We start from the raw sequence: 18,277 nt of genomic DNA, 5'->3' as shown, positions 1-18,277 counted from the left end.
GTGGGTTTTAAAAAGATCCCAAATAACCAACGCAATCTTGAACAAAAAGAATAAAGCTGAAGGCATCACATTACTGCAATCTAATCAAAGACTTCACAATCTACTGCAAAGTTATAATGATCAAAAGAGCACAATACTGGCACAAAAACAGACATATAGACCAATGTAATAGACAGCCCAGAAATAAATTCATGCATTTACAGGGAATTTATCTTCAGGAAAAATGTCAAGAACACACAACTGGGAAAAGGCAGTCTCTTCAATAAATGATGTTGGGAAAACTGGATAACCATATGCAGAAGAATGAATGTATACCCATATCTCGAACCTCATACACCATAGTCAACTAAAAATGGATAAAAACTTAAACATAAGACCTGAAACAGGAAAGCAGAAAAACTACCAGAAAATAGAATGTAGAGAAAAAGCTTTTTGACATTGGTCTTGGCAAAGATTATTTTGGATACAACCCCAAGAGCACAGTCAACAAAAGCATAATTAGACAAATCGGACTGCATCAAACTAGAAAGCTTATGCACAGCAAAGGAAATAATCAACAGAGTGAATAGACAACTTATAAAATGGGAGAAACTGTTTATGAACCATACATCTTAAAGAGGTTAATATCTGGAACACGTAGGGAACTGAAACACCTCAATAGTAAGATGTCAGTATTTTTTAGCACGTAGATACATTTAAGGGTGAACATGTGCTTTAAAGAGGGACACATCAAGTTTTGCTGTACATCTTAAATTCCTGTAGTATGCTTTGCTTGTTTATTATACAGTTAACCCTTGAAAAATATGGGGGCTAGGGGCACCAAACCCCATGCAGTAAAAAAATCTGAGCATAACTTTTGATTCCCCCAAAACTTAACTGCTAATAGCCTACTGTTGACCAGAAGCCTTACTGGTAATGCAGTCAACTAACACATATTTTATATGTTATATGTATAATATAACATATTCTTACAATGAAATAAGCTAGAGAAAATAAAATGTTATTAAGAAAATTGTAAGGAAAAGAAATATATTTACTATTCATTAAGTGAAGTGGATCATCACAAAGGTCTTCATATTCATCTTCTTTGTGTTGAGCAGGCTGAGGAGAAAAATGGAAAAGGAACGGTTGGTCTTGCTGTTTCATGGGTGGCAGAGGCAGAAGAAAATCCATGTATAAGTAGATCCATGCAGTTCAAACCCAAATTGTCTAAGGGTCAACTGTACAGAAAAACACATACATAAATGGTCTATTAAATAATAGAGCAAGTTATGTCTAACTATTAACAAAATCTGAGACATGATGATAAATCTAAAAGCATCAATTTCTAAATTTCCATGTTATATGAAAAAAATTCTTACTTGTAAAAAGGGGTTAAATATTAGATGAGAGTTTAAGTCAGTGATTTTATTCTTGGGGGAATCACTGTGGAATACTAAGAAGACGTGTTTTGAAAGAGCTTAGTATCTGTGCTTCCATGAACCTCCATTTTTCATAGATTTGAGCTACCGCTATTATTTTACCATCTGATACTTTTTTGACATTCATGCGGCAAATATTTCAAATGGGACATTATGTCTTAAAAGGATAGATAGCTAAAAAGGAATATGAGATCCTCCTCTCTTCTTTTCACAGTAATCACAACTTGGCCTTTGATCTGACTTGAGATTCTTCATCTTCTCTACAACACACTGGGAGAAGGCTTCTTCTGTTGGAATTAAGTAGGGCAAGATGCCATGTGGCAGTAATAACTGCTTCCATCTCTCCTAATGTGGAGTCTTTAGATACCAGCTATTTGATAAAGACAGATGTATAATACATTTTCTGGATTTTATCTCCATTTTTTTTTCTGAGAGTTATCATATTTTTTTTGAAAAATTTCATGTCAGTGAACAGGAACAGAATATTTACAGAAAAATTTCAGAGTTTTTTTGTAAAGATGCACCCCTAGTGATGAAGTGTTTGTGCCAAGAATGATAACGGTAGTTTCCCTATTGTTCACACAGCAGGTTGTCATCTTTTTCTTCTTAATAGAGAAAGGCCTTATCCTTGGCAATGCTGCATGAGTTGTTCAGTTACTTGGCAACAATAATAAAAAAGACACAAGCACTAAAGGGCTCATCATCAACATCATGACAAATAGTAGTGCCTCAGCTGGTTTTAATGGCCATATGGAGGCATTAAATTTCTTGTTTTCAAGTATTAAATCCATTGCATTTGATCAGATTAAGCCCTGGTATGTGCAGACATTTGAAACATTTCAGCTGTTGTATTTGAACTAGTATATAGAAAAAAGTGAATAAGTATGAGGCACTTGTCTGAATAAGCAAAGCACCCCACAATGTACAAGACAGACATAGATTTTTTCCAATTTAAATACCAAGATACATATTTCAGGCACATTCTTACAATCATGGCCAGCTAATATTATGAAGCAATATACTGTATTATGATAATGCCTGTTGTTAAGGAATTAATAAATAAAAAGAAATACTTTCTTAAGAAATACTGCCATTAATAAGCAAAGAGTTAAAACCAATTAGAATGTGGGGGAAATCCAATATGGCATCCAAACACTAACAAATGAAAATATCTGTAATAAAAGTGAAAAACATAACCATACTGAATGCAGGAGGGAAAAGAACTAACCTAAATAACTTTGGAAAATGGGAAGTTGACTTTCAAAAGAAAGAGACATAGGTGACAAGGAATCCCACCGTCCTCTTAAATGTTAAATGGATACTAGGTAAAGGGAGTAGGAGAGGTCTCTTTCCCACAGGAGAGTTTGAAACAGGGCTACGAAGGGAGTGGAGACAGGGATTGGAGTCAGCATGAAGGCAAGGCCTGTGCAAGTTACTAATGAGGACAGTGGGTTGAAGAGAGGGCAGCCAGTCCTGTGCTGAAAATGGAAAAGAGATGAGTGGATAGGAGGACAGAATGTGCCTGTATGTGTCCAGGTGGGAGTGGGGTGGGTAATGAGGGGTTTGAAAACAAGAGAAGGGATGGCAAGGTAGGCTAGGCATGCAGAGGTATGTGACCACATTTCTGCAGTGCTGGAGAGCTAAGCGACAAAATTGGGATACAGTGTATTGGGCAGATGGAATCCACACAGATAGATGCTTGTGCAGGAATGTCAAGTCCATGTCTGAGGAAGAGTCTTCTAGCACCAAGATTTCCCAGTAGTGCTTAGGGAACCCCAGTGATGTGTGGGTTTAAGTGGCCTCAGGCCTGAGTGGGATGAAGGGGCACTGAATAGACAGGACAATTGGCTTGCAGTTCCCCCACCCAGACTTCTCTGCCTTCAAGTCAGATATTTGATTTATGGGGAAGGCTTGAGTTGGAATAAGAGGTCCCACATCTAAAATATTGACAACCATGTTATAACAGTTATATACAGAATATATCATGGAATCCTGGCCTTTGGGGGACCTGTGCTCTATAAACTTGATGATCTCTCTCCCCAGGTCTTCCTGATTTTCCTCACTAGCTGAGAGTATCCTGTATAGACCCATTCCCCAGCACCTGGTGATTCTGATCAAATCTTTCTTCCTCAAAGTAAAGGGAACTATCTTACTGATATTTCAGAATTTTGAAGCATGCCCAGGAAAATCCTGGTACCCAAGACATCACTAAAGGAATCCCACTTTCTATGGATGAGAGATTAAGTTAATTTTCTGCTCAACCTTCTTAGAAAACAGGGAAATTAAAATAACAGTGAGATCATATATTATCACCCCAAGGTTTGACCAAAATTTAAAAGGTTGATAAAATAAAATGCCTATGAGAATGTAGATTATCAACATACATTAATATGCAAGAATATGAACTGGTACAGCTTTATTAGAACAGAATTTCAGAAATATTAATAAACATTTACAATCATCACATTTTTTCCACTTTAATCCAATTTACACTTTGCTATGTCTTTCCTGTAAGAAAACATGCATATTTGCCCAAGAATTCATGGTCAATGATGTTGATATCACTTCTACAAATGATAGCAGCAAATGAGAAACAACTAATGTGTCCATCAGGAGGAGATTGGTTAAATTAATTATAGCACGTACACACTTTAGAATTCTAGGGGTAGTTAAAAGTGTGAAGTGGATCTATATGTACTCTCACAGAAAGATTTTTGCATTCATTTCATTCAGTGACAATGGCAAGAGGGAAAAACAATATGTACACTGTTATCCATGTATGTTGTATGTTAAAAACTCACAATGTACTTTTTACAGCACATTATGGAAGGAAAAGCCTAGAATACATTTTAAAACAACAAACATTATTAATTGTGATTACTTCTTAGGAGAGGTATGAATTTTGATGAAATGTACTAACTAAGGGGAATTGTGATTTATGCATATTGTTAGAATTTTGGGACAGTGAGAATATCTGCACTATTACTTAAAACCAAAATTTTCCTTAGGAGTAAACAGAAAGACAAGGGGCAGTGGAAGAATGCTGAATTATTTCTTCTTTTCTTATCAAAGCCACCACATCTGCCATGGAACCATTTTCTAATCACCTAGAAAGACTCCTGGGTTTTTAGGGATTTAGCCACAGTAGATGTTTGCTTACACACTGATTCCAGTGGTCTTTCCTCACTGACTGCCTATGGAGGAGGCTTTGATTTTAGATTACCTAGGTAAGTTTACTAACTGGTGTATGTGTTCAGAGGCCAGTCTCAAATAATTAACCCCATTAAAATTCGACCTCAAACCTCAGGATGGTTTCCAAAATCTTCTCTCTAGTCTCCGGCTTATAAAGCAAGAACCAGTAGATTCTGTGCCAAATCAGACTCTCCCATCTAGCAGATTTGAAAACGCTTTGAGTGTGGTGGATGCGCGTAGCGAGATGAAGAGGTGTCCGAGCTTCACTGCTTTAAGTGAACAGTTACAATACAAGAAAGGGGCTGCTTCTGTCAAGGGGGTCCACACTTATGAGAGGTGAAGCTGGCTGGGTTTCTGGGTCCCGTGGGGACTTGGAGAAGTTTTCTGTCTAGCTAAAGGATTGTAAAGACACCAATCAGCACTCTGTGTCTAGCAAAAGGTTTGTAAATGCACCAATCAGCACTCTGTAAAAACGGGCCAATCAGCACTCTGTAAAATGGACCAATCAGCAGGATGTGGGAGGAGCCAAATAAGGGAATAAAAGCTGGCCACCCTGGCCAGCAGCAGCACCTCATTTGGGTCCCCTTCCATGCTGTGGAAGCTTTGTTCTTTGCTCTTCACAATAAATGTTGCGGCTGCTTACTCTTTGGGTCCACACTACCTTTATGAGCTGTAACACTCACTGCGGAGGTCTGCGGCTTCACTCCTGAAGTCAGCAAGACCACGAACCCACCGGGAGGATAAACAACTCCGGGGGCACCACCTTTAAGAGCTGTAACACTCACTGTGAAGGCCTGCGGCTTCACTCCAGAAGTCAGCGAGAACACGAACCCACCAGAAGGAAGAAACTCCGGACACATCTGAAGGAACAAACTCTGGACACATTGTCTTTAAGAACTGTAACACTCACCGCGAGGGTCCGCGGCTTCATTCTTGAAGTCAGCGAGACCAAGAACCCACCGGAAGGAATACATTCCAGACAGAGTAAGGGGCAGGACTTATAGGCAGTTGGAATGTCAATTAAGTCTTGGAGAAGGCAGGTGAGTCTGGGCTGTGTGTTCCTCTAGGAGCAGGTGCAGGCTCCAGAGAAGGATGCAGTGCAGCTGACCAGCAGGTCAGTTCCATTTTGGACAGGTGGGCACACTGAGGAAGACCCAGGGGAAGGGCACAGTAATGTGAGAAAGTGCTGGACTGAACCCATGTGAAGGGACCAGGGCAGAGTCAGCTCTGGAAGAATCTGGGGCCAAGGGAGGGAGGACTCCAGGCCAATGAACCTCACAGACAGTCCCAGATTGTGTCTGAGTCTCACTCTCACCTTACTTTTTTTTCAGGCCTGCTTTTAGTGCTTCCGCCATAGGATCTTTGTTTTGATTGTCTGAGAGACATCTTGGAGTATTGAGAAGAGAAATGAATTAGTAGACCCAAGATCTGCCTCAGGCTGGGAGGAGTGGAACAGTGTGAGCTCTAGAGGAATTCAGACCAGGAGTCTAGTCCCATCCTGTCACTTACTAGCTGTGTGAAGTAGACGCATTACCCAATTCTGTGAGCATTGAGTTCTTCATTGGTGCAGTGGATTTGATAAGCCCCGTCCCCTAGGACTGTTGGACTGTGTGTGATGCATGTAAAGTACCTGGTACAGTGACTGGTGTGCATTGAGACATTAAAAAGTGACATTTATTACTATGATTTTGTTTTTACCCTAGGTGATACCACCCCTTCAAATGGGATATTTTTGGTTTTGGTTTTGTTTTTTAATCCACGAGAAATAAATGTCCATGAATATGCAGTGCTGTAGGACACAGAACACCAAATTAGCCAAAAATTCTCCCTAGCAAGAAAGAAAGAAAAAAAAAAACTTCAGTAAGTCTTCCTCCTTGCAGGGTATATTTAATTTGGATGTTGGGGAATCCTCCCCATCTGGATGCAACTCAATGTTTCTGGAATGTGTGTCAAAATCCAACTCTTACCCTCCCTCCCACTTGCTCTTTGATCCAAACCACCCCTATTTTCATTCATTTAACCCCTATCAAAATACAGCCCTCCCTTAATTTTCCAAATTATACTGAAATTAACCTAGTTAAAATGCTCTTCAAATGCACTCCCCAACCCAAGGCAAAAAGTGCCAACACAATGGCCTCTGGGCATCCCACCTCCCTTGAGGGCATCACCCTTATTTCTCAGAAACTGGATGGAGATGAAACACGTAGAACACCTAGTTTTTGCACTGGGACAATAGCACAGGGCATTTTCCATCCCTGCACTAGGTGGAGAACTGCTAAAAGCCAAAAGCTAAAGGCAGTTCTCCATTCCAGACTGTCTCTTAACTCTGAGACACACCACCAAGGATCCTGCCCCTCTCACCACTCCCATACCCTCCTCTGATCCGCCACCCAGCTTAACTTAAAATTATCTCCCCTTGAGGGACTTAAAAAAAGCCTCTTAACTCTAAAGTGTCATAAACAACATTAAATGTGTAACCAATATTATTCATACAGCTGGATTCTAAAGCTAATTAATCTTTTTATAAAATAAATAACATTTGAAAACTTTCAACGAAAACAAAAGATAAGTGTACAAGTTACTCACGTAGAACAGGAATACAGATATAATACGTACTATGTTCCCTCTAACACCGCCAGGGTCCCCCACTAATTAAAAGATTGAGTGTTCTCTTCAAAGTGAGGAAAGTGCTTCAGACTTCTCTAGGGGTGAAGCTGCTGGAATTGACCCTGGAACGTGCACTGGCCCTGGCACTAGTAGGAAGCATAGCTGCAAATCTGCCTTGGACTCTCTCTTCTTCATCTCGCAAAGCTTCTTCATACAAAGATGGAAAGGAACTGGGGACAGTATCATGGATCTTGGCCAAAAACTCAAGGATTCTCATCTTACTGGTTTCTGCATGGGCTCTGGGACCCCGCAGAAATTCATACCGCACAGGATCACTGTTGAGTACCTGCCGGCGCTCCAGTTATCTTCCCTTTACACGAAATTTTGGGTGATGAGCTTCTTGGGCTCCCCATAGAAATAGTGGTTCTTTCTGGCATCTATTCCCATTACATTAAGCACCTGCAAGATATCTTCCTCAGTGGCACAGTTGCCCTTCATAAAGATCACACATAGGATAGTCATCAGGAGGCCAGTCTTGGGCATGATCTCCTCACCACTCAGTCTTGCCTCACAGGTGCGATTCAATTTGCTGATAAGGGCATAGTAGTGCCTGGTTGGATGGACTTCCTTCACATCAATGCCAAAGGCCAGCACCATGACCTCAGAGGTTTTCTTGAGGATCTCATGGAAGTGTGCCTTGTCCTTTTTGATGACATACTTCAGCTGTTATGCTTTGTTATGGGCTCCTTCATGTTGTACTTGCGCAGCAGGAACTGCACCAACAACATTGCCTTCTGGTCTAGAGGGGTTGTGCTCAAAAGATCAGTGGTGGGTGGTGCCTGGGAGGTGCTTGGTTTTTCCTCATCTTGGCTCTTGGCACCTTCATCAAATTTTGTGCATGAAACACTTGCAGAAGTACTAGTAGTGGATGGGGCTCTCTGAAGGCCCGGAGATTTCCTACTTGGCCCAGCACCAGGGGAGCTCTGGAGATTAACACCATAAAGAGGACAGGAGGAAGTAGAGGGCCTTTCTTCCCCGGCTGCAGTGGCCTAAGCACCACAGATATCCTGGGTCTCACTTCGAGCCTGGCGGCGTTTGTCACGGGTACGCAGCTTACTTTTCTGACCCCGAGGCATGATTACTCTGGGCAGGAAGTATAGGCAAGAGAGCAAGTAATTCACACACCTGGAAGAGGGAGAATGAGATGGTGTGTACACCTTCAGCAGGGAGAGACCAGGTGGGTTTTAACCAAAACCACCTCTACAGGCTCCTACTAGGGCCTGCCAGAGCCAATAACAAGAAAAGGATTCTATGGGACTGCGCCTCTATCCTAGATTATTAGGATTTTCAGCCCCACCCCCATTAGACCAAGGCTCCCACCTCCCTAAGATCCCCGGTGGCAAAGAAGTGGCTCTTCAGCTTGAAAGCCCTGCCTGGGGCCTCCCAGGGTAGACTGCAGGGGTCTGACATCTGTGTGACCACCCTCTGTTGTGAGGTTGAGATTTACTGGACTGGGATTTCTCCCTTTGCTTACCAGAATCCACCAGCTTCAGATCAAAGTCTTCACTTCCTGAGACCCCAAAGCAGAAATGAGAGTGTGGTGGCCCTAACAGCCATGCCTGGAGCTACTTAGCTTGGAGGGGTGGGGTCAGGGCAGAGTGGATTCCGGTTCTGAGCCCTTCCTCAGGCCCAGGGGAGATTTGCAACTTGGCCCAGTACTAGGAGAGCTCTGGAGATTAACACTATAAAGAGGAGGGGAGGAAGTGGGGGGCCTTTGTTCCTCCAAATCACCTCTCTCCTCTGAAGAGCCTAGGCTGGCTTCCTCAGACTATGGGTCTCATCTTCCTGAGACCCTTGAGGTGGAAGTCAGAGGGTATCTCATGCTGATAGCTCTGCCCTGGGCCTCCCAGGAGTGAAAGCAGGGCTGGGGCTCAGCACTAGCTGGGCTCCTTGCCTCTGGGGTAGGTTGTCCTATCACATTTCCACCCTGGGTGTTGGGGGAGGGGAGGAGTAGGGAGTTCTGGCTTTTTCATTAAAGGCTTTGTGGGAAATACCTACTCCCTGAAAGCTCTGGGTCGTTTCCATACTGAAAACCTTGAGAATGGGTCAAAGTCGTAGGCTAGATACATATGGGGAAGCTGCACCACAAAACAGCATCCCAGTTTTGGGTGGTTATTAAGCACAGCTTCTAGAATCATGCTGTTTCAGCCAACCCAAACTTTTGTGCTGTCGTGATATTACCATATGGTACTGACACACAGGGTCTGAGGCGCCATCTCAGATTGTATTATTCAGTGAAGCAATATAAATTCATTGTCTCAAGGCACACTGGGAAGAAGCAAGGGCCAAACTTCAAAATCTTTCCTCCAACTAATTCTGTCATCTGCTTCTATTTCCGGCTACGGACCCTGTTTCCACTTGAGGGTATGCCCCCACCTGTTTCCCACACATAAGTAATGGTTCAACCCAGACTTCTTGTCCCTCAGGAATTTCTCATTTTTGCTTCTTTCCTGTTGTTGATACTGTGCTCTCGTTCTTTCTATAGTTTCTCCAGGGTTGATTTTGGAAAATACTAGCCAAATTCTGGTTGCCATCTTGAATGCTACATGTAAGGTAGTGCATTGGTCTGCTCAGGTTGCCATGACAAAATAACATAGACTGTGTGGCTTAAACAACGTAACTTTTTTTTAACCTAGAAATTTATTTACCTCCAGGTTCTGGAGGTTAGAAGTCCAAGATTAAGGTGTCCTCAGGGTTGGTTTCTGCTGTGGATTCTCTTCTTGGATAGCAGACAGCTGTCTTCTTGCTGTGTCCTCACATGGATTCTTCTCTATGTCCTTGCAAAAAGAGAACTTTGGTTTCTCTGCCTTTTCTTAAAAACCAGTCTTTTTGGATTAGGGCCCCACCCTTATGACCTCATTTAAACTTAATTATCTCCCTAAAGGTCCTATTTCCAAATAATGTCACATTGGGCATTAGGGCTTCAGCATATGAATTTTGAGGAGGATACAATTCAGTCCACAGCTGGCAGTAAATCTGTAAATAATTTAAGGAGGATTGGCATCTTTGTAATATTCTTTTCCCCATAAGTAAACACAGGACACTGATCTATTTATTTGGGATTTTTATAGTGGCCTGCAAAAAGACTGTGTACATTTTTGTTAGGTTTCTTTTTAGGCAAATTTGGATATTTGCTGCTATTATGGTTGAGATAGTTTCAATTATTTGTTCTTATTACTTATTGATTTTGTATGTCAAGGCTCCTGAGTTTGCCATAGTGATATATACAACAGCTTTCTGAAGTCTGTTATTTGTTGAGTATTTTGTGCACTGGATCATCTGGATTTTCTAATTAGAAGAGCATATTGTCACCATTTATTATCTCTGTCCTTTCAATATTCGCACCTTTTATTTTAATATTTTTATTGCTCTGGTTATGTATTTCAGTTCACTTTAAAACAGTAGAGATGCTACCATACATTTGTGTCTTGGTCCTCATTTTAATGGGGATGCTTTTAACATTTCACCTTTCTGTAAGTTTTCTGTAGATTTTAGGAAATGGAAATCCTATTCTAATGTTATTTTGTTTTTTTTTTATACCATGAATCAGTGTTAAATATTTTTTTCCAAAGGCTTTTTCTGTACCCAGGAAATGATCAAATGCCATTCTCCTCTAATCTATCATTGTAGATAAATCCCAATCAACCATTTTTTCCTAATGTTATATCATTTTTGCATTTCTTGGATACAGCCTACTTATTCACTCTTACATTAAATATGTTATGAATTTATTTAGGATAGATGCCTCTGTGTGAGTGAAACTGGCTCATGTGATCTATTCTTGGGGTGTCCTTATTTAGTCTTTCTATTCAATAAAACTATACACCAAACAAAAGAACATGAAACAAAACAACAAAAGCAATGATTACATGCTAAAAGTGTTTAAATCCAAGTTAGACTTTAGATTAGTTAATCATATTATACCAATGTCATTTTCTGCATTTTCATAATCGGACTATTATTACATAAGTTGGTATCATCAGAGGAAGGTGGGAGAAAGGCGCATAGTAACTCTCTGTACTATGGTTGCAATTTCCACTAGTGTAAAATAATATCAAAATAAAGGATTTAAGGATTTCTGGTTTTAGCACCAACATACAAAGGGCTTAGGAGTTATCTTTTTTATCTTTACAACAAGAAATAGCTGGAAAAATGGAAAACCAATGACTTTCCTTGGACCCAACAGAGAACTGAGGTCAAAGAAGTCACAAAGCAACTTGCTACCCTGAAATCTGAAGAGACAGGCACATTCAAATAATTACAGTTATTTGCTTACCTGGAGCAGAAGCTACTGAAAGCCATAACAGTGGAACCAATTAGTTCATTAGTAATATTGACAAATTGCTATAGGCTGAATGCAGACTAGTGTGAGATTGCAAAAAAACACGTAGGGGTTGCTATCACAGAAGGGACCACACTAATGCAGCCTTTCCCTCCAGGAATTCCACCAGGTTCTCACAATGAGGACCTGAGAGAAATCCCCTGGTGGTTCTGGCAGGGGGAAGGAGAAGAATAACCATTATATAATCTTTCCAGATCCTTCCATATTACAGAGGTCTATTCTCCAGACTAACACAGAAACCTTATCCCACCTAAGGGAATTAATTTCCACCCCACTATAGCTCCTTTCAGCCTTCCTGTCTTATGTAATAAAAAAAAATAACATAGTCAACATGTGACGAGGATAAAAAAAAATAGATTAGTAATGATGCAACCAGGTAAGGAAGCAAAGGGCTGGAGTGGGTGGGTGGGGTGTTAATACTCTTGGAGGAGGGACGGAAATATTTGTGATCATTCCCCCTAAAAGCAGGATTACTAAAATACTAAGATTTAATTTTTAAAAAAATTATAGAACACTTTCTTTTTCCCACATCCTACCACCACAGAAACAAACCTCTAGTATACTAACAGTGGATTACAGCTGAAAGATCTGCAAAACACAGCTGCTCTCTGAGGACCAATACAAAGAGAAACCCTAAAGCAAAGAGAGGATAAAAAAATCAAAGACACTAGAGGAATGTGAGGCCTCTAGTACCTATACTATAACAAACATTAAACACAAGCCAACTCCTAACCATGTTAATATCAATCATCACACTAAAAGCATGTGTTCCCTGGTACCTAACACTGACATATGTCTGGCTTTCAACAAAAAATTATAAAGCATACCAAAAAGCAAGAAAGAAAACAATCTAAAGAGACAAAGCAGGTATCAGAACCAGACTTAAACATGATACAGATGTTTAAATTATCAAACAAGAAAACTTAAATAGGTATGATTAGAATTTTAAGGGCTCTAATTGAAAAAACAGATAACATGTAAGACCAAACGGGGATTATGTTGGCAGAGAGATGAAGACTATAGGAAAGAATAAGAACTAATTGCTAGCAATCAAAAATACAATAAGAGAAATGCAGAGTGCTATTGACAGGCTTATTAGTTAACATGACACAGCTGAAGAAATAATTACTAAACTTGAAAATAGGTTAGTAAAAACCTCACCAAATGAAACAGAAAGGGGAATAAAAAGAATTAAAAATTAACAGGATATCCAAGAACCATGGGATAATATAAAAAGGTATAAATACAAGTAATTAGAATGTCAGAAGGAAAATAAAGAAAGAATGGGGCAGAAAAAAATACTTGTCATGATAGTGTCGAAGGATTTTCTATCATCAGTGACAGACAACAAAGCATAGACGACCCAGTCAGCTCAGAGAACACCAAGCAAGATAAAGAGCAACTCTAACAGATTATACCTAGGATATCATATTTTAACTGCAGAAAAAAAAGACAAAAATTATGAAGAAAGTGGACTGGAATTACTTTCCTACAGAAAAGAAAGATTAAAATTATAGCAAAATTCTCATCGGAAACCAGGCAAGCAAGAACAGAATAACGTGAAATCCTTAAAGTGTTAAAAGAAATAAAAGTTCAAACCAAGAATTCTATATCTAACATAACTATCTTTCAAAGGAGAAGAAAAAGTAAAGACTTTCTCAGACAGACAAAAACTGGAGCAATTCATTGCCAGCATACCTGCTGTGCAAGATGTTAACTTCATCATGCAGAAGGAAACTGATATAGGTCATAAATGTGGATGAACATAAATGAGCATCAGAGAAGGAATAAATGCGGGTAAACCGAAATATTTATTTTTTTGTCAGTCTTTAAAAATTATTTCTTTAAAGCATTAATAGTAACAATGTATGGGTTGATTATAGCATATGGATAAGTAAAATGAATGACAACAGTGTTACAAGGGATGGAGGGAGAAACTGGAAACATACTGTTATAAGGAAGGTATACTACATGTTAAACAGTGTAGTGTTATTTGAATGTGGGCTTAAGTTATTTAAAAACATATATTGTAAACCTTAGGAAAACCACTGAAAAATTTTAAGTATGAAGTATTTATCAGGAGAAGAGATTAAATAAAATCATATAAAATGCTCAAGTATAACCAGACAATGCCAAAAAAAAAAAAAAGCAGATAGAAAAAAAAATGCAGCAGATAGAAAACAGATATAAAAGAACAGATTTTAAGGCTGGGTGTGGTGGCTCACGCCTGTAATCTTAACACTTTGGAAGGCTGAGGCAGGCAGATCACTTGACCTCAGGAGTTTGAGACCAGCCTGGGCAACATGGTGAAACCCCATCTCTACAAAAAATAGAAAAATTAGCCGGGAGTGGTAGTTTGCACCTGTAGTCCCAGCTACTTGGGGGGCTGAGGCAGGAGAATCGCTTGAGTCCAGGAAGCAGAGGTTGCAGTGGGCCAAGATCACGTCACTGCACTCCAGCCTGGGCGACAGAGTGAGACCCTTTTAATACAACTATATTAATAATCACTTTAAATGTGAATGCTCTAAACACAATAGCTAAAGGAAAAATTTGTCAGATTGGATACAAAAATATAAAAGATTCAACCATATGCTGTTGATAAATCTACTTTGTATATTAACACTCAGGTTAAAAGAAAAGGGGTAAGGGATTTTTAGGGGAGTGAAACTATTCTGTATGATACTTTAATGGTGGATACATGACATTATACATTTGTCAAAACCTGTAGGACTGCACAACACAAATAACGGATCCTAATGTAAATTATGGACTTTAGTTAATAATCTATCAATATTCATTAATTAATTGTATCAAATGTGCCACACTAATGCAAGATGTCAGTAGGAAAAACTGCGTGTGACAGGGGAAGGGGTAAATAAATGGAAATGATATTTCTGGCTCAGTTTTTCCATAAACCTAAAACTGTGCTAAATATAAAATGTATCAGTTTTTAAAAAGCAAAGAAAATCCACATATATGGTGGGCAAATAGCCAGCTTACAGTATTTGAACTAAATTTGTACTATAATTGAACTAAAACACATTGGATTCACAAATTTCTTGTCTTATTTTTAGCACAGAGTCCCTGTACAATGGTTATTGCCCACAACCTAACAGCTCCAGATCATCTGCCACACCTTCCTTGTCCAACATTCAAGGGTTACCTTAGAACACCCAAGATCAGGCCAACAATTTAGAGGTGATGACTAGTGACATCTATTTAATGTTCCACAATGCTGTCTCCTTCAAGAAAGTGTCCAATGACCTCCTCACTTCAAAAAAGGGTCACCTGCAGAAAAGGAAGGAGTTTTGAGATGATGTGATAGATTATGTTGTTAACAACATACCTCTCAACTGGCTGGTAGGTTCCCTTTATTCTCAGCTGACTGAGTCTCAGAATGCTCAAGACCAAGGTGCAGGGAAGAAAAGGACAAGCCAGGAAATATATCAAGCTGAACAAAAAACACAGCAAACTTGTCCCGTTAGCCAATGCATGGTACAGCCAGCCAGATGACTTTCTTTGATGTTGAAATTAACCTGCTAGGCAAATATGATAGGTAGCTAGAAATGGGTCTTCAATTGTAGTCATTTCCAGCTACATAAAGATCTTTAACGTTTTTTGATTAAGCAATTAAGTTCTGTTGCTTATCCGGCTGTCAAGAAAAGAATGACAGACTTGTCAGAGCCTAGTCAGAACTCACTTATGACATTTATGATTTTATTCTGTGATCATTGTTTTGCTACTGTTAGTGTATGACTGTAATAAATAGAAAAACATGGCTGGGCGCAGTGGCTCACGCCTGTAATCCCAGCACTTTGGGAGGCCAAGGCGGGTGGATCATGAGGTCAGGAGATCGAGACCATTCTGACTAACACGGTGAAACCCCGTCTCTACTAAAAATCCAAAAAAAAAAAAAAAATTAGCCTGGCGTGGTGGTGGGTGCCTGTAGTCCCAGCTACTCAGGAGGCTAAAGCAGGAGAATGGCGTGAACCCAGGAGGCGGAGCTTGCAGTGAGCCAAGATTGCGCCACTGCACTTCAGCCTGGGAGACAGAGCGAGACTCCATCTCAAAAAAAAAAAAAAAAAAAAGGAGGCCAGGCGCGGTGGCTCACGCCTGTAATCCCAGCACTTTGGGAGGCTGAGGCGGGCGGATCACGAGGTCAGGAGATCGAGACCATCCTGGCTAACACGGTGAAACCCCGTCTCTACTAAAAATACAAAAAATTAGCCGGGCGTGGTGGCGGGCGCCTGTAGTCCCAGCACTCGGGAGGCTGAGGCAGGAGAATGGCGTGAACCTGGGAGGCGGAGCTTGCAGTGAGCCAAGATTGCGCCACTGCACTTCAGCCTGGGGGACAGAGCGAGACTCCATCTCAAAAAAACAAAACAAAACAAAACAAACAAACAAACAAACAAAAAAACAGAAAAACATTCATATAGGCTGTGGTATGAATTGATGTCTGTTCCAGCGTTGTTCATGGTTTGTCTTGTAATGCATGCTTGTAAAACTTGATTTTAGCTTTTAAAAAAAATTCTCATGTAGGAACGCTACTTTGAAATTCAATAAAATATATTTCACAGTAAGTCAGTTTAAAAAAAGTAAAGGGATGGAGACAGATATACCATAACAACACTAATCAAATAAAACCTAAAATAGCTACAGAAATTTTAGACAAAACAGATTTCAAAACAAGGGAAATTATCAGGGACAAAGAGGGAAATTATGTAATGATAAAGGGGTCTATTCCCCAAAAGGACACACCAACTCTAAATGTGTATGCATCTAACAGAGCATCAAAATACATGAAGCAAAAATTGATTGAAGTAAAAAGATATAGTATTATAGTATATTTAATACATTTTCAGTAATTTATAGATGGCAGACAGAAAATCAGCAAGGATATAGATGACATGAAGAGTACTAATAACCAACGTGACTTAACTGACATGATAGAGTATTCCAACCAACAGCAGCAGAATACACATTATTCTTAAGCTCACCTGTGACATCCACCAAGTAGACCACATTCTCGGCCATAAAACACACAGTAACAATTTTTTAAAAAAAAATATAAATTGCACCAAGTGTGTTCTCAGATAACAGTATAATTATATCAGAGATCAATAACAGAAAGATAGCTGGAAAGTTCCCAAATATTTGTAAATTAAACAACGCACTTCTCTACAACCCAAAGGTCAAAGAAGTTTCAAGAGAAATCTAAAAATATTTTGAACTAAATAAAAATGAAAATCCAAATAACCAAGTCTTGTGGATTGCTGCTAAAGTAGTTTTTCTAGAGAAATTTAGAAGATCAAATTCATGTACCAGAAAAGAAGAGATATCTAAAGTAAATAACCTAAGCTTCTACCATAGGAAACCATAAAAAGAGGAGCAAATGAAAAATAAATAGAAGAAAGTGGATATTTGTTAAAAGAAGCAGAAGTAAAACAAATAAAAATACAGAGCAGAAATAAAACAAGAAAACAATAGAGAAAAGCGATAACATCATCAAAATAACCTAATAAATTATTGGCCTCTAGCCAGGATGATCAAGAAAGAGAGAGAAGACATAAACTACCAATATCAGGAATAAAAGGGGGTCATCACAACTCACAACTGATCTTATAAACATTGAAAAAGTATTAATGGAATACTACAAACAACTCTGCTTACAGATTTGATAACTTAGACGAAATGGGTTAATCCCTTGAAAGACACAAACTACCCAAATTCGCATGAGTTGAAATAAATAACCTGAACAGTATTGTATCTATTAAAGGTATTTAATCAGTAGTTTAAAACTTTCTTTAAAAATAATCACCAGGTGCAGATGGTTTTCTTGGATGAATTCTACCAAACATTTAAGGAAGAGAAAATACCAATAATCCACAATATCTTCCAGTAAATAGAAGAGACAAAATTCTCAATTCTTTTTATGAGGCTATCATCACTCTAATACCAAAACCAAATAAATACATTACTAGAAAAATAACAACGGTCCAATATCACTCACGAATATAAAAAATATCTTTCATAAAATATTAGCAAATAGAATACAGAAATATGTAAAAAGAATGAAACACATCATGACCAAGAAGGGCTCAGTCCCAGAATGCAAGACTGAGTCCATATTTGTAAATCAATCAGTGCAATTCATATTAACAGATTGAATATAAAATAAATGTAATTATATCAATACATGCAGAACAATAATTTGAAAAATTTAATACCAATTTATACTTACCACATCTAAAAATTAATAATACAAGGGAATTCCCTTAATTTGATAAAGGGTATATAAGAGAACTTATCACTAACACCATACCTAATGATGAGAAAATGAATATTTTCCACCTAAGATTGGGAATGAGACGAGGTTGATTTTTCATTATTCCTATTCGATATAATAATAGAAGCCCTATTTAGTACAAGACAAGAAAAATAAGTAAATAAAAATTATATATATAGGAGAAGGATAAATAAAAATTGTCTTTTTTGCAGAGGAAATGATTGTCTATGTAGAAAACCCAAAGAATCTAAAAAAAAACCCTTTCTGAAACAAGTAATTATAATCACTTTGCCATTTACCAACAATAGAGAATTGGAATCAGAAATTAAAAAGCAAAAATATTTACAATCACACAGAAATACTTAGGTA

The sequence above is a fragment of the Pan paniscus genome, chromosome X (genome assembly GCF_029289425.2).
Source record: "Pan paniscus chromosome X, NHGRI_mPanPan1-v2.0_pri, whole genome shotgun sequence".
NCBI lineage: Eukaryota > Metazoa > Chordata > Mammalia > Primates > Hominidae > Pan > Pan paniscus.
The sequence above is the reverse complement of the archived record's forward strand: the minus strand, read 5'-3'. Positions refer to the sequence as shown.